Source organism: Haemaphysalis longicornis, unplaced genomic scaffold, assembly GCF_048455015.1.
Source record: "Haemaphysalis longicornis isolate Haplotype H1 unplaced genomic scaffold, Haemaphysalis longicornis Haplotype H1 scaffold_6, whole genome shotgun sequence".
Taxonomy (NCBI): Eukaryota; Metazoa; Arthropoda; class Arachnida; order Ixodida; family Ixodidae; genus Haemaphysalis; species Haemaphysalis longicornis.
The window spans coordinates 118,795,911-118,814,228 of NW_027526407.1; the positions used below are offsets into that span (position 1 = coordinate 118,795,911).

At 48.1% G+C, this 18,318-nt stretch overlaps 1 pseudogene; it reads left to right on the top strand.

Moving 5' to 3' along the window:
* Positions 1–17,127, top strand: part of LOC144143218 (uncharacterized) — a 71,162-nt pseudogene extending 54,035 nt beyond the window's left edge.
* The last annotated feature ends 1,191 nt before the right edge of the window (positions 17,128–18,318 follow it).

The window sequence follows — 18,318 nt, forward strand, 5'->3', positions numbered from 1 at the left end:
GTGCCACTTGTGTCTGATCTGATCACCGTCGCAGTGGAGGCCGAGATCAATCGCCCCTTCTAGGGGTAGAGTACAAGGAACCGTGATCCTCCAGAAACTCTGAGGTCGTCCGATGTTGACATTGTTCTGGGACAGTTCCTGACTCTATATCACCGAAAGGAAAGCCTGTGATATCCTGGGCCACAAAAAAGCCTCAGAAACAAAGAATCACATCACCAAAAATGCATCATAAACAAACACTTCAGTCGCCCTCAACTGTAATTGATGGAAGGAGGAAAAGTAATCTAAGAGAACTTGAGGGCCCCTTCTAAAACCTAGATGATATGTACGAGATATTTTTCTACTGTCAGCCAACTGTGTGGCGTGTCCAGAAACACATTTTGAGTGCAAGCAGGTTTTGAACAGCAATATGATGCCTAGAAAAGACAGAGATGATTCTACCTTCCCACAGAGCGGCACGGCAAGGCTATCGCCGGAAAATCATTATCCTTTAAAACCATCGGCATGATGTCTTTCTTTAAAATACTCGCAGTTTGTACAAGTATATTTGGTTAATAATGGTATAACCCGACTGAAATTGTCGTGATTTCTCTCTAATTTGCTCTGATGTCGAATCGCTGGTAGATCCCTTGCGTGTACCTCTATAGTCGAAGTCAGGCAACCTCAATGCACATCCTCCCCTCTGGGCATTTTCCCTGACAGATCCGAGAGGCTGCCTGATAAAAAAATTCTGAACGTCAACATGAGGATGGCTCTTCAATAAAAGAAACCCACATAGCATGATATAGGAAACAACACAAACCTACACCGTGACTTCGGCTATGAGTTTTGCAGATCTCTTTCAATATGTTCAGCGAGACGTGGGTACGAACGCTAATGGTACGGACCACTTTCATAGCACAGGAACAGACACTGGAAAAGCCACAAACAGTTCACAATCCCAGAAAAGGTTCAATAAAGCAAGAGCGAACTCGAGTACATTTAGAGAATCATCTAAACTTCATTACATATTCATAAAACTCCTAAGGGCTGAAGCGAAAACCTAATTCCTGATGGTGCACATCATCGACGCTACCGGAAAGTCGCCACCCCTGGAAATTAGGTATCCGGTGGATAAAAGTAATAAGTGAATTTCCAGCGTTCAAACGCTGCAAAGAGAATCATGCAAAGCCCTTCATTTCCTTCGTTGCGGCAAAACGTTATCTACGAGCAACCATTATGATCTATGAAGAGTACGTCGAGCAAACGGGGCGCTGCCTCATAGAACGCCTTCGGGAGCACGCGTGCGATGTGAATTCAGACACAGGAAAACGCGCTCTCAGTGCGTAGCAACATGCCCACTTGCTCGGCTTTGTTTATTCTGGTGGCTGGGTATGAGAACAAAGTGCGGCGATAAATAAGAGAAGCCTAAGTAATTCATACCACGAAACAAAATTGCATTACTGCACCGTCCAGTGTCCTTTCGGGGAAAGGAATTCGTGGCTTCGTAGAAAGGTGAGGTTGTACGGTTGGTCCAATGTGAAGTCGACTGGCTGCCAGAGATTTGTCAGTAGTGAAGATTACTGTGCCATAGAGTATTTTATTATTTCCCGGACTTCGTGTAGTTCTCATACCTTGAATCATATGTGACGTGTCTTCTTTCTTTTCATACTTATTGCCTGCCCCTGCAGAAACATTACTTGAGCGTACTATCTGCGTGTCCTTACTGAAGTTTTGTTTTCCGCGTTGTTCGTCACTTTTTATGTATCAAAGGTTCCGCAAACAATCCCGGGTGCGAAATGTTATCATACAGGTCCTGCTCTGCACCAGCAAAGAAGGACCTCTTTAAAGGAGTGTAGGCGATTGTGAGATGCCAGACATAAATCGGGAGTTGCCTGTAGCCACGCCGGATAGCCTCATTTCGTTAAAAGTGGCGAAGGCCCTTAGTAAATCTGTGCGTCTTGAGGCAAAAAGGCAGAGTAGGGGATTCTTTTATGACATCCTCTACTTCATACACATAAAGAGAGGAAGCCTGCATACGGCTACGCGAGCTCAAAAGACCAGACCGTGGTCCTAGATAGCATGATAAAAAATATTTGAAGACCAGGCTAATAAATTTGAAGAACACTTTCAACACATGTCCAGTTCTGCATAATACTTAACACATTCACAAAGCAGGAATTGCGAGAGCACGTCTCTACGCGACAAAAACAAGTCAAAGACTTCTTACAACTCCTTGTTTCCAATCCATAAAGTGAGGTCTGCTGTGTGTGCATTTACGCATTCAGCTGCAGGTGAAGACATTACACCCACCATAATACAACACTTACATTTAGGCACAATAAAATATTTGCATTTTATAGAACAAATTATGGCACTCGGGGTACATTTCAAGAACTTCTAGAAACACAATTAGTGGGGTCTTAGTCAAGTAGGGAACAGATGATGATGATGATGGTTTAAGTTTAATGGCGCAAGGCCGACGTGGGCAAAGAGCGCCAAATACAAAGTTATTTGATAAGGAGGGAAATCGGATAAAGTCAGTTAAATACTATGAGCACGTCTGGTGTAAAGGGCCAGGGTGCAGAACGTAAGTGGTTAAAAGATAAATACGGTGGCTGGTGTATAGGACCAGGGGTAAAACTATGGGTGATAAGAGATGAATTGTAAGAAATGAACTTCAGATAGGAACCTTAAGGTTCGCTGAACAGAGAACATGGCATCATCTCCTAAGAGGTATGACGGGTGTGGTGGAATATGTCGTGTGTGTAGTTGTGGGAAGTGTTTTCGTCGTGTAATGTCGAGTGCCTTACATTGTATGAGGATGTGGATCACGGATAGGGCCTCTCCGCAGCTGCTGCACAGAGGTCTTGGAGACCCCTTGAGAAGGTGCGAGTGCGTTGCATGAGTGTGCCCTATCAGTAATCTAGCCAAGGCGACTTCAGTGTATCTATTACGTGCGTCGGTGGTGTATGGTCCCAAGTGTGGTTTGATTACGTGTAACTTGTCTGTTTGTTCACTCGAGTGTGTTTGCCATGTTTTGCGAAGTTGTTGTCTGATGTGTGGTTTCACGTCGGTGTAGGGTAATGTGGTTATGTCTACTGTATTCGAGAGTGTAGCAGCAGCAGCCATTCGGTCCGCTGCTTCGTTCCCGGCTATACCACTGTGGCCAGGGACCCAGCAAAGAACCAGTTCAAATTTGCGTACATACACCGACATAATACCCTTGACTATTAGATTTACAACGTGATTTTTTGAAGACTTTGTTGACGACAACGCCCGCACGACACTGAGGGAGTCTGTATATATAATGGATTGTGGGATGTGACTTTGAAGGATATGATTAACAACAAGAAGTACACCATAAGCCTCTGCCGTAAAGATACTGGTATTACTGTTAAGAGTTCTAGTGACATTAAGGCCGGGCCCATGCGCCGCGCAGGACACAGAGGTGGCAGTTTTAGAGGCGTCCGTATAAAATTCAGAAAATTGATACTTCTGCTGCAAATACAAGAAGTGCTGCAGAATTGCACATGTGGGAGCTCGGTTTTTATCTAGATGTGTGAAGGATGTGCCGCATGATACAGGGCGGAGATGCCATGGTGCTATAAAATCTGTTTGAGAACTTTGTATGGTGTCTAAAAAGGAGACAGAAAGCTCGGACGCTTCCTCTCTAACTCTGTAAGAGAAGGGCGCAGAGAACGATGGTCGGTTTAGGAGTAGTGCAGTCTGAGACGTATCATAAAAAGCCGATTTAAAAGGATGGTGTGGCATAAATGAAATTTTAAAAGCAAAAAGAAGATCTGTGTATGCTCGCTGACGTTGTAGGTTCCACTTATTACACTCCACATAGAGGCTTTCGACCGGGCTAGTCCGGAAGGCGCCACATGCCAACCGGAGCCCCAGATGAAGCACTGGGTCCAGCATTTTGAGGGATGTCATACCTGCTGAACCATAAACAACGCTTCCATAGTCTAATCGTGAACCTATCAGGCTGGTAAAAACACGTAAAAGAAGTTGTTTGTCAGCCCCGTATGAAGAGTGGGAGAGAACCTTGAGTATATTCATGGCCTTTAAGCATTTATGTTTAAGTTGTTTTATGTGTGGAATGAACGAGAGCTTTTCGTCAAGGACTACACCTAAAAACTTGTGTTCATTTCTGACCGGAATTGAGACACCATTGAGTTTGATGTCTGGATCCGGCCAAATTCCGCGCCTTTTCGAAAACAAAACACAAGTACACTTCACTGGATTAAATTTAAAACCGTTGCTATCTGCCCAGCCAGCTAACTTGTTAACACCAAGCTGGACTTGGCGCTCGCAGATAGACAGGTTACAAGACTGAAAGGATAATTGCACGTCGTCTACATAGATTGAGCAGGAAATGGTTGGTGGCAGAGCCTTCCAAAGAGAGTTCATTTTTACAATAAACAACGTGCAACTCAAAACTCCACCTTGCGGAACACCGTTTTCCTGCACATGAACTCTAGAGAGTGCAGTTCCAACTCGCACGCGAAACGTTCTTTCAGAGAGGTAACTGGCAAGCGTGTTCCACATGTTACCCGACATACCAAAGGACTTCAGATCGCTGAGGATGCCGTACCGCCAAGCAGTGTCGTACGCCTTTTCAAGATCAAAGAATACTGTCATACAGTACTGCTTATGGAGGTTTGCATCTTTATTATATGACTCTAACGCAACGAGTTGACCGTTCGTAGATCGCCCCGCCCTAAAGCCTGCCTGACAGCTCTCGAGAAGACCGTTGTACTCTAAGAAGTACACGAGTATCCTGTTTATCATCTTCTCGAAGAGCTTACACAGGCAGCTTGTCAGGGCAATGGGGCGATAACTGGCGGGAGAGGAAGGGTCCTTCCCTTCCTTTAGGAAAGCCACTACTATGGCCTCCCTCCAAGAGCGTGGGAAGTGCCCCGAAAGAAATATTTTATTGTAGAGGTGAAGAAGTGTTTCAAGTGTGTCTGCATGTAAGTGTTGTATCATTGTGTATGAAATCCTGTCTGCACCTGGAGCTGAAGGTTTACAAGTAGCGAGTGCGACCTTCAGCTCATGAAGTGAAAAGGGGGTGTTATAGGATTTGTTCGACTTATTAGTGTCTCGCAAGGACTTCTCACATGATGCTTTGTGTTTAATGAAAGTGTTGGTGTAGTGTGCTGAACTGGACACGTGTTCGAAGTGTTGCGCAAGTGTGTTAGCCTGGTCTTCCAGTGTGTCCCCTGTTGTACTAAGCAGGGGCAGGCTGTGTGTCTGTTGTCCTTTTAGTTTTCGTATTCGTGTCCAGACGTTGTGTGTGTCAGTGTATGAGTTGATGGAAGTGAGGAAGGTGCGCCAACTCTCCCTTTTCGCCTCACGACGCACTCGCTTCCCAATAGCCTTTGCCCGTTTAAAAGAAATGAGGTTATGTGACGTGGGGTACCGGCGAAGGAACCCCATGCCTTGTTCTGGGCCTCTCGCGCCCGCCTGCAGTCCTCGTTCCACCAGGGCCTCCTTGGGGTGCGGGACCCACTGGAGACCTGGGGAATGGACTTTTCGGCAGCGTCAAGGATGTGCGCCGTGACGAGTTGGGCGGCTTCCTCCACGTGTAGGTGTTTTATGGATGTGTGGTGTAGTTGAGATGTTTGTGTGAATGTGCTCCAGTTTGCTTCTGATTCATTAAACCTTTTATGGGAAGATGGACTACTCGGGCCTATACCTATATACGTTAATGAAGTGGGGAAATGGTCACTACCATATGGGTCCGTGCCCACACCCCACTCAAGACATGGAAAGAGAACTGCGGAACCAATAGCCAAGTCAAGATGCGAGTATGTATTGTGTCCTAAGTTATGGTATGTAGGCTGTTTTTTGTTGAAAAGGCATGCTCCGGAGGATGTAAGAAACTACTCTATCAGGCGACCTCGGGCATCCGCTCTAGAGGAGCCCCAAAGAGAGTTGTGCGCATTAAGGTCGCCTGTTATGATGTATGGTTCGGGCAGCTGGTCGACCAGCGCCTCGAAGCCAGAGCTCAGAAGTGCAAAATCAGGAGAGATGTAAATGGATGATACCGTTATCAACCTATTAAATATTATCGTACGGATCGCTACAGCCTCAAGGACAGTGTTCAGAGTGACAGGGTGGCAGGCTAAGGATTTCCGGGCGATAATTGCCACACCTCCTGAAGAGTGTGTGCAGCCAACCCTGTCCTTTCTGAATACCATGTACCTATTTAAGAAATTTGTTTGTTTAGAATTGAGGTGGGTTTCCTGGAGACACATGATACTTCTCTGACTGGCATGCAGAATCTCATACACATCGTCAAGATTTTTAAGGAGGCCTCTGCAGTTCCATTGGATGATGTTTTCTGTTCCCATTATTTAAGTTTAAGAATAACTGAAGTGTGTGTGTTCGTGTTTGTTCATGTGTCGTCTTTCGGGGCTGTTACTCTTGGATTGGGCTTTTTGGGCCTTTCTGTAGGCTTGGAAGTCGGTGGCCGCTCCTTGCGCTGCGTTGCAAGCAGGAACGGCCCGACGTCCATCTCGTCGTCAGATGTCCGAGGGGTGCCCGACGGACCGGGCCCCCCGGACTTGGCCCCCCTTCGGGAGGCCTTCGCTTGAGCCGCCACCGCCGCGGGTGTCGGGAACGCCAAAAGTGCACGGGCGGTGCGGTGGCGGTGGGAGCCGGTGCGGGGCCCGTGGTGTCCATCACCTCGGTACCCTCCAACGGGCTGGAGGACGGGGAGACAGAGGCGGGAGCGGCACCAGTCCCGACGGAAGACGTGGCCACCACAACCGCTGCTGCCTCAGCAGGCGGCGTGGTTGCAGGTTGGGCTGCACGAGGCAACCCAGGGGGGGGGTGCGGGCGAGGGACCAGGTCAGACTCGCTCAACTGGGTCCCTGTGGAAACCAGACGCCGCTCCGCCCCCCGGCGAGCTGCGTCGGCGTACCTCCCCAGAGGGAAAGAGGCGAACCTCTTTCTCGCCTCTGGAAAGGTGATGTTCTCAGTGACCTAATGTTTATAATCTTTTTTTCTAGTTGGAATTTTTCGCACTTGCGGGAGTATGCTGCATGCGGCCCCCCGCAGTTTACACAAGTGAGAATTTCGGATGCGCAGTTCTCGCTCGGATGATCGTGCGCCGCGCATTTTGCACACGTCAATCGGCCACGGCAAGAGTTCGTACCGTGCCCGAACCGCTGGCACTTAAAACAGCGGCGCGGGTTCGGGATGTACGGACGGATGGAGAAACGGATAAAACCTGCATTTATGTGTTGTGGGAGTACTGCGCGGTCAAAGGTCAAGATGATGTGCTTGGTGGGAATCTCCTTGTCGTCTCTGCGAATAGTGATGCGTCTCACGGCAGTGACGCCCTGATTCTTCAAGCCGGCAAGGAGATCCGCATCCGTTTCATTCGAGAGATCTGTCTCTGATATCACACCCTGCGAGCTTTTGAGGCTCCGATGGGGTGTGACCCTGATGTCGAGATCAGCCAGTCTAGTCTGAGCTAGAAGCTTTGCAGACTGCTGCTTGTCATTTATTTCGATTAGGAGTTCACCAGACCTTTGTTTTTTGCACTTATACGATTTTCCTATTATGGCTTCAAGATACTTGGCGATCAAGAAGACTGACTGAGATGCAAGAGGGTGGGTTGGATTGAGCGATTCCATCACAAGATATCGAGAAAAATTATCTGGTTCAGGAAATGTCAAAGATGGCAATGGGGGAAACGATACTTCGGTGCGGCCCCTTTTAGGGGGCCGATCACGGTTGGAGGGGGTTTTAGACAATACCATAAAGCATAGTATAAAAGCAGGGAGACGGGGGTACTTTCTCCTTTGACCTTACCCTGGTAGTCAAAGAGGTGCCGGGGCTCCCTGCTTGGTAGACAGGCCGGGAGCCCATCCGCCGGAGCTTGACCAAGGCTCCGACGGCCACCGTTAAAGGTTTCTACCTTTCACCTTAAAAACACATTGCGACGGTTGGATCCAGCGTATGTTTGGGGGCTCGGGGTCCGCGGTATCGCCAGTACCGTCACCAAGATTGCTAGGATCGCCAGTACCGTCACCAAGCCGTAAACCCACCGCTCTGACAAGCTGCCCATTCAAGCTATTCGATTAGATAATGAACTAGAGACGTGTGTTTATTAGAGTAAAACGATGTTCTCCCAGGCTGCCGGGCAAACTTCAGGGCGGGGCGATTGACGAACCACTAACTTGTTGACCTTATTCGTCCATAAGGGTTGCTTTCGTCAATAAACAGCTTTAGGTAAGGGTCTTGTTTTTAAAAGCAAAGACCTATGACACCAGTCGGCGTTACGTGATTCTCGTGGACCTGACATTCTTCGGTGGTTCAGGCAACATGCTGAACACCTTCGCAATTGGTATGTCTTGGAGAGCATTCGTGTGGGAGTTGGCACTACAATTTTAAATGTTTTCGTGCAACGAGATAACAAACCAGCGGCTGGCACTTTTTAGAGTTAAGATAAACTTGTTTTTCAGGCATTGCCACCTGCTATAACGACGTCCAATTATGTTTTAAATTATATAATGAGTCAATTAGTCAAATTCAAGAGCATCCTGCTGTCAACAAAAAGACGTATGGTAAATTATATCTTAAAAAAATCTTTATTGGTTATACAGGATTCTGGGAATGCCGACAATCACTGCCACTACTGTTATTGTTTTTCGGTCATGGTCAAAACGTAAAACAATTTTCCGGTGTTGTCATGGACGACAAGCTGAGATTATTACATGAAATCGAACCACGTAAGCATTAACATGTAAACCCTACATATTTATGACTTCTTGTCAGACAAAAAGTATGGCTCCGAAAAACAACTGTTGCGCCTCTGTAAAGCCTTGGTTGGTTCTGAGTTGTATTATCGAGTTTGTGGGTAGGTCGTGTACAAAAAAGCGTGGAGAACTCTCCACAGGTTCTGCACTTGGCGTTTCACTTGTCGTCGGGTGCTTTTCGCACTAGACCGGTCTTTACTCCTGCATGTTTGATTACACCTGCATATCTGCATGTTTGATGATGGTGTTTGAAAAGTGTTGCATAGAGGACAAAAAGTTTCATACATTTGATTTATGCTTTTGAATTTTATCGCTGAAAAGCCATTATTGAAGGCTGCCCTTAAACATGCATCCACATGACAGGGGTTTGTAAATAGCCTAGCCCTTTCCATGTCCGTCTCAGTCAAAGTGGAAGAGAAAGCTTGAGGCCTCACCATCGTTTTAGACGTGTACAATTCTTTTATATGTACTTTACCTCCATGGCTAGATCAGCCGTTTTCTCGTGCCTTGTCTTTTATGAAGATACATAAAACAAGGTATCATGAACTGAAATTTTCCAGCACTTCTTGACTCTGATGAACAAATGTAAATGTGTAGAACTTTATAGCGATACTTTTAAGACCTCCGCAAATTCTTCTGGGGGGCTTTGAACAGAATGTAACGCATGGCGATCTAAGAACTTACGAACCGATATTTTCTCAGCAAATCTCATAGAATTCTACTCAATGTACAACACATTTTTCTAAATAAAATTCCAAAGTACGCCTTCTATATAGATCTTATAAGCATCGTTCGTGAACTTACATCACAGAAGCACAAAAAATGAAGTGCCCCTCTACTGAGTGAAGAAGAAAGACCTGCAAAGCTGGACGCAGTCGTTGAAGGGCACCAATTATAACACGATTCTTTGTAATTGGCGATTGACCAAATACCTCCTAGACAGTTACTAGAAGAAAACTCGAAAGGATTCGGGCACTACTCTAGTGCACGATAATAGGGCTGTCAGTTTAAATCCCGCGTCGTAAGCATACCTCGGTATGTAGAAGGCCGGGTTGCAACAAGAGATATCATTTCAGGTCTCAGCCAACCAAATTGAGTGGCATGCCGTTTTTTACGTCCGTAGATCACGATATGACTTTTGCATCGCTAGTCTGAACATAGCCTAAAACACCAACCCACTGTGCTCGACCAAGAAACGCAGGGTAGGCCATTGCACGTCCAAGTTTAAACGTCCTGCATGCACAATGGTCATGTCATTATTGAACACCTGAAGCAAATAGTTTTGCGTACACGCCCAACCTCGTTTTACTTCGCAACCTTGCACGCATCAATCGGCAATCAGTGATGTGCGCATGCCTAAAGTGAGACACAGATGAACGCGTCGGTCTAAAAGCACTCAAGCAAAACAAACAATATTGGCTCACGTCGGCGATCCATGCTGGCAAGCTTCTGTCTCTGCTGGAGGGATTGGCAGCTACTCGGCGAGACTGAACTTACGCGGGCAAGGGAGGCGGCAATGTTTTTTTTTTTTTTGATAAGCCCATTCACGCTTCGGGGCGGCCGACGCTCCATCTCTTCCGGCTGTTCTGCCCCAAGAAATTGACATGCGTTCTTTCCATAGCGACTAAAATCCTGGAAGCACTCGAGATTTATTCCATAGTTCAAACATGTCCGTTTCCTTCAATGGCGTCACTGGAATCTCAGTGACGCTGAAAACACTGACGGAAGCCCAAAACGCTCGATCACGAAGGACAGCTGACAGGTTGCACTGAGCCGTCAGACTTCCATGTTTAATTCTCCCCCAGTACAAAGTACACATCGTCGGTAAGGGCATGAAGCCCAGCTCGACGTGCACGTCCTCTCCTTCCACTCTGAAGTCAGTGATTATCCTCTGCGTTGGAGCAAAATACACTGGTGAAAAGGTCGTTCTGAAAGCATTTCAATCTGAAGAACAATTATGGGCTCACGCTAGCGTTCCACGCGCGCAATTTGGTCTACCCCAGGACAGTATTCGCAAGAGCTACATGAGGGAGCATTTTTGAGAGCAATGGTCGTGAAAAGTTCGATGGTAATGGCTACGTCGTTTTGACTCCCATTCGCGTTTCTGTTGCTTATCCGAAATCATCCGGTACGGGCGCTGCCGCTGTCATCAGCCGTATGCGCACCCAATGAAAGAGGCAGCTGTGGTGGCGAGGGTTATAATATTTGTCGAAAAGGGTCGCCGATGCACAGGAGGGGCGCAGAAGTGGCGCCAGGTAAATTGGCTACACCGGAATGATATCTTGGGGGGAGCGCTGTGACATATACTTTTTTACAGTAAAAAACCAATAAGTCCGCTTTTGCTCCATAATGTCAGCGTAATTTAAAAGCCATGAAATAGTTTTTGCTGCTTTCAGGCCATGCCGAAATCGCTCGCGACGAGTTGCAGATAATAGGGCCGCTGCTGCTGCTAGCAGCGCAGTTGGCTTTACAGCACCACCACACACTGACGTCAAGCATCCCAACAAACATATTCTTAGCAAATGGCAAGCACAGTGAAGTAAACAGACAGGCAAATTACTGCATGCAGTTGAATCCGACTTGACACCATACGTAAGTGACGTAAGCAACACAATATCTCAAGTTGACTGATGCAGGTGCTGATGGGTCATATGTAAAAACTCATTCACACCGGTTCACAGGCTCACCAAGACCACTGTCTGCGGGTGCAGAGAACATGTATCCTGTATCCACGTAGTAAATAAGTATACAGCACTAGAACAACACAATACAACCTTCTCCCTAACTCTACAGGAACGTTTCCCCCTTCACCGATTGCTTTTCGGCATCAATAACTTTTCGGCTTCAATGCTTAGAATGTAAACGTATTTGCGACTTGGTGACAAGAAAATTCCAAATTTGTTAGCATCTGGTGTCTTAGGGGGGTCGCGGCTACAAAAGGGCAGTATTGCCAGGCAAGCAAAGTAGAACATAAGAAGTAAAACCCCCATTTCCACTGCGGTGCCGCCAGTATTCTGCTGTAGGTTTGTTCGAATCAAAGAAAAGTGCAAATGAGTGGCTTGGGTGCGGGCGAAGCATATCAACTGCGCTTAATTCCGTAATAGGTCAAAGGTACACAATGGTATCCAAAGGCTGTCCGGGGCTGATACGAGGATTGTGTCCCCTCAAGCTCGCTAATCTGTCGCAGGCCACCGGGTTGGTACGTCTCCTGAGGAGCGACTTTCCCTGCCTCGTGGTCGAGGAACTTAGCGTTACTCACGCGGCATGCTGTTGGACAATGCCCAGAAAAGTTTCGAAGGGAAGCTCCAGCGCGCATCCCTATGCATATGCGGGAGAGAAAGGTCTCCATGTTGTGGAGGAGGGTGCTTTTAAGCTGATCGGTAATGGCGGCTCCTCGACCGGTGCGGAGGGTGTGTAAGCTCCCCCGTGAGATTCCTAGAGATTCGTCGTGCTCCTCTCCGGTAAAGGTTCAATTCCCGTCGGTGGAGACGGTCGACTATCTATGAGAAAGCCATTGAGATGCACACGTGCCCAACTTTATTCTACCGCAATGCCGAGCACGGCCTATGAAAACGTCTAACAGAAGAAATCACAGCACACCACATACGAGGCCCTAATGGTTCCGCACAAAGAAGTCCATGCGTAAGTTCGCCTTCTGATGTTGACGTTCAATCATCGAGACAGACACCTACAAATGAAGACGTGTCCTTCACAAGTTACCCATTCCACCAAAGTCAACGTAATGATCAGAAGTAATGGTTCTTTAATGAAGCTCAAAGAGACGGAAGCCAAAAGCCATCGGAACGCGGTTTGGGAACGTAAGAAAAGCTTGAGCGGCGGACAGGGGTTGCAAAGTCTAGAAAGGAGGCTCAGTGGGCTGTTACCCGGCAACGCCTCCGGAGCTGGCGGAACGCGGGTCACCTCGCATCAGCTGAAGGGCAAAGCTTCCGACCAGGGTGAACGGGTAGACGATATCCAGGCTGTAGGTGGCGCTTTGAAGAGGCGCCCATAATGGTACAGATGTAGAGGGCCCATAAGGGCGGGCAGAGAGGGTGCTCCATGGTTCCACTCTGAAGTGGCCAGAAGGACGTGCTGCTTCCAAAGCATGGCTTTCCAGTCACCAAGTGATGCAGGCATCTTCGTGGCAGGCAGCAAAGCATGATGATGCAGTAGGCACAAATATACAAAGGACTGGCGACCAATCAGTGTGTGTTCGCTATTCGTAAGCAAGAAAAGTACGGAAGCAGGACTTATTCCCGCTGCCATCTTTTGGTGAGAACAGTGATAGAGGTGCTCAAATTAGGCTCATGCCGAAATGGGCCTAAATACGGTTTTGCAGAAAATTGGAGGACGGTGTAAATAATGTCGCATTGAGACCACTCAACCCTCTTCCCACGACATGCATGTTGATTGTGCGATCCTTGATGGCATCCGTTGGAGGTAATGATTCTGATTCTGATTGTAGGGTTTAACGCGCCGACGCAACGCAGGCGATGAGGCGCGCCGTAGTGGAGGGCTCCGGATTAATTTCGACCACCTGGGGATCTTTAACGTGCGCCGAAATCTCGTACACACGGGCGTTTTTGCTTTTCGCCTCCATCAGAAAAGCGGCCACCGCGGCCGGGAATTGAACCCGCGACCTCGTGCTCAGCAGCGCAACGCCTTAGCCACTGAGCCACCGCGGCGGGTCCGTTGGAGGTAAGGGAAACGCGAACAGCCACAAGGGTCTGAACCATGATGAGAACTGTTATTTATGGATTCGGATTGTTTAACAGGGCAGCTCAGAAATTGGTTCTGCTCTCCCCATTTTGTAATAGTACGTGGTTTAGGCTGATCTTCAAGACGTCAGATTAGCTGTGTTCGACGACGATGGGCTGGAGACACTGACTTGCCAGCGGAACTCCCGTTCGAATAAGTCAGCTGGTACACGAACGGAAACAGTTTCGTCTCCACTCTGTACGCGCACGACCACTTGGCGGACAATGAAGCGGAAATGCCTTTTTTACCGCCACTGAACACATGGCTGTGTAGCACAATGCCCAACGTCATGGCATACGTCCCTGTGCTACCGGTAGCAGTGTGCCTTTTGCCAGTTTAGAGAGCCTCGCTCATCGTTGAGCATAGCTGAAGCGCGTGCTCGGCGGCAGATAACCAGGCAGTGTTTTCACTCCCGTTCGAAAAAAACCTATCCAGTTGGTTTGGCAGCTCTCTCCCCACGTTCGGAAACCGGGGCCTGTACCCTGTTGACTGTTTAAAACTTGTTTGGAGGAAGAAGCTGTTCTAATAAAGGAAAGCATCCCAGTCTCTATGTTGCTACGCGAAGGCCGCAAGGAGGGCCTTTGTGTTTCCCTTTTGTTCCTCCGTCGGGTTCTCGTGTCAGTGGTACCTTGTCGTTTTTCGGTGCATAATGCCACAGGCGGCACACCTGTCGAAGCACGCGTTGGGCATAAATAGGATGTGTTTTCCGTAATCAGATATCATGAGAAGCCAAAGCGGTTGAAAACGTCATTCTACTTGTCCCATATCGACGTGCCGTTAGCTTTTCTAACGCCAAGAGCTCTGCTCAGATCCCTAAGTAAGCCTTTATTGCCAGGAAGTAAATCTCACCACTTCGGCTTCCGAAAGTTCTATAATGGCACAAGCTACATGTTTACACGGTTGCAGGCATTGGATAGGATACAACAAGCTAGGGGGGGGGTTCTCGCTTCAAAGCTCCACGAGTAGGCATACATGGGACGAGCGGAAATAGTTTATAACCGCCAGCTTCAGGCCCGGTCAGATAGAGAGCCGCCCACGTTGATTCATCTTTGGACCTCTCGCATGCCCGGCCAACCACAAGTGGTAGCAGTAGTACAAAGTAGCCTTGTTTAGACTGCGGGGAATCACCACCTAGAGCTAACAGGGGGGGGGGGGCTGTTTGAATGAGATTTATGTCAGCAAGAGTTCAGCAGCATCCAGCAGATACGAATCCAATCCGCCTGGAGCAGTACTAGCTCCATTGCTCTTGGCACCGACAGAAAAACGAGCTGACCGCTGGCCGCGAGCCTAGTGGCCACGCCGCCTCACTCACTCTCGGTGGTCGGTTCCTCTCAGAGCCACAATGATATGTTGACGAAACAGGTCATTCTGCTAAGCTTGTAGGACCTTTGATCTGTTGAACACGACACTGGCGAACGCAAAGGGTTCACCGCGAAGGCATGCTCGCCCGGGGTTATCAGCACGGGACTGCCTTTCCTTCGGCGTGCGCACCGAAAGCGCCATTTGGCGATGACGCTGCAAGCCCAGTTGCATGCTGCACCAAAATAACATTCGGGTTAGCGACTGGGGCTCTCGACAATGCGTCAGCCCCATGTTTCTGTTATGCCACATGTAGCGCACTGTGAAGTTGTAGCGCTGGAGTTTGAGTGTCCATCGTACTGGACGACCCAAACGTTCGCGTTATCACCTGAACAAACTGGCTGCCTCTCCACGACGAACCAAACTCCGTCAATATAGAAGTGGAACTTGTGCAGAGCGAAAACCTTTGCTAGACACTCCTTCTCGGTCGCACAATAGTCACTCTCAGATAGTTAAAACGACCTACTACTCAATACCACCTGTAAATGAACGCCATAATTTTCTAGAGCAGCACCACTCCTAGGCCCAGGTTGCTCGCATCTGTTTGGATGAAGAACTTTCTATTCAGACCGGGAGTCTTCCGTTCGTCAGTACCTACGGCAGCTTTTGTAATGGAGCGAAACGCTGTCTTCTGCTCCGTATCCCAGGTAAAGTGAGTAGCTTTTTGAAATGTACGGTCAAGCATCAAGCAATTGTACGGACAATAATCAAGCAACTGTACGAGCATCTTTTTCAACTGTACGGCTGGCCGAGCCGGCAGGTGGGCACAAATTGGTGATAGTAATTCCCTGCTCTCGCAAAGCGTCGCCGCTTCCTAATATCCATGGGAGCTTAGTACTCCCGTTAAGATCTAACCTTTTCTTCGCAGGGCTTGATGCGATTAGTGTCGACTGTAAGGCACAGCAGTGAAACGCTGGGCTTAACAAAAACACTTTAAGTGTGAGTGGTGCTCACGGAAGATGCAAGGCAGCGGAATGGAGCGGCCGCCACAATGGTCTCATCCAACCACTTTTTGCTTTTCGTCCAGGTATTTGCAGTCATCAGCACGAGCTCGCCGGTCTGCGTGGAACCACATGCGCCTGGCACGCCACACGGCACGTGCCCTCGCCTGCCAGAACCGAGCCGTTGTTGCCCGGTGCCACCTCAACCTCCCGTTCCGGTAGCTCCTCAAGCTGCCATCAAGCCAACCGCATCGACATCGTAAAGCCACCCAGAAAGCTACAAATACAGCCAGCGTTGCACCGCGCACGTCAGTGGGCAGTGGAACGGAGCGGCCGCCACAATGGTCTCATCCAACCACTTTTTGCTTTTCGTCCAGGTTGGTCCCTCCCAAGAATATAACGCTAAGTGATCTAGTAACTATTGTCTGCTGCTTCCATGCCCACATGTGTTGCTTGGTATATTCGCAGATTGTTTTCTCGTTGTAAAGGAACTTCTTCTTTGCGGGGATATAGAACAGAACCCTGGTCCGAATAGCGAAGTATTAGCCGCCATCAGCAAAATAACCACACACTTGGATGAGCGTCATGACAACTTGCAGAAGTCTATTAACGAAGTTAAAGAAAACCAGTTGCTGCTTGATTCCAAAGTAACAGATTTACCCGCTCGACAAACTGTACTTCAACAGAAGGTTACTTCCCTCGAGAGCGTTCCAGACGATACACAGATGCAAGGTCTCGTAACGGCTGCCGTGCGACACGAAAGTGCCGCTCTCAGTTCACGGCTTGATGACTTCGAGGATCGCTCTCGTATGGATAACCTAATTTTTTATGGGCTCTTAGATTATGTCTCAGAAACCTAGGCTGAGCCTGAGCTAAAAGTCCGTGAAATCCTCTCTGCGTCCCTTAAACTGGAACTTCTTAATTAAGCCATCTCCCGTGCACACAGGATTGAAACATTTGTGCAGAACAAATGTCGACGTGTTATTGTTCGTTTTAGTTCTTTCAAAACAAGTGAAGGTGTCTTTGCTAAGAAATCTATGCTTCGTAGCACCCCCGTGTCAGTAAGCGAAGATTTCTGCAAGGCCACGCGCAGCATCCAGAAAAAGCTTTTAAATTTCGCGAAAACCACTGGACAGCCATATTACCTCAAGTATAACAAGATAATAATTAACAAGAAAGACTACGTTTATTGTCCGGTCACCGATCGTGTAACTGAGGCTGGGCCTATTTATGATAACCCCGTACACGTTGCCCCCCAAGCAACAAAAGCAGAAAGCGCAGGGACCAGCGCTCCTCCTTCACCACGATAGCTAGATAAGCATTTTCGAGCGCATGGATTTTCTTTTTTACTATGTAATTCTCGAAGTGTTACTAACAAGCGTGATACATGTCTAGCTGATATCGTCATAGTAACTGAACCCTGGCTGTCCGCAAAAATAGAAAATCGCGAAATATTTAACTGTTCAAAAAAGTTTACATTCTGCCGCTGTGACCGGGGTACGAGGTGTGGGGGCGGCGTATAGATTGCTACCGGTAAGCATCTACCGGTAAGATAGGCACACGCGTCTCCCATTCCTGGCGCAAGGCCACTGTGTGGGACTACAACACTTCGGAAGTTCACCCTGCTTGTACGCAAAATCTCCTCTACACCAAGGCACACGAATGTACACGGTGCCTTCCACACCCACTGTGGATGCTCAACTCGTCACAGCCTGAGGCAGGGCATGTCGCCAGATTCAGATCAACCCTGGCAAAGCGGACGACGCAGCATGATGGCTGGGGCTCCGCCACATGGAAAGATAGGTTTTCAGCCTGGATTTCTTTTTGAATGGTCCGCTGTTGACCAGAGGAACCTGTACCCATTTAACACCTGGTGGTTTTTTAACGGTACGCGGATTTCAACCCGGTGCATCCATTGTAAGAAGCGATTGGTTTACCTCTGAGGCATCACGGCGTCAAAACTTACGACACCTTTCACGGGGGCATTTCCCGACAAAGTCAGGAAATTTCTACTTGCAAGCAAGAGATCACCGGTTCAGGGGGTGCTTGTACCAATATTATGGGTTGGTCCCTAGCAGTACCGAAGTACCAACCATTTTCTTGTACGCCATGATACAAACCGCCGTGGTTTTACGGTTGCCAGTACACTGAATCCCACGTACGGGGACGCCTGTACCAATTTTTATTCTAGTGGGTGACAAGTTGCTCCTGAGGAACCCACCTAGTCTGCCACAGTGGTAGTGCGCGTTGTAGCGGTTGAACCCCTGCTGAGAAATAGGGCGCTTGTACCCTTTGAACTTGTGGGTGCCGAATATTTCGTAATATTCGCAAGTGCAAGTTTGATGATGTATGCTTGTGTCGTTGTTGAAGCGTTTGCTTCTGGAGTATATAAATTTCTCGTGTATAATATTAGGAACCTACGTTTTTTTCTAATGCCCAGTCAGACAAATGTCGAAGGTTAGCTTAGCCCAATTCATGCAGTGTATGCCGTCATGCCATCC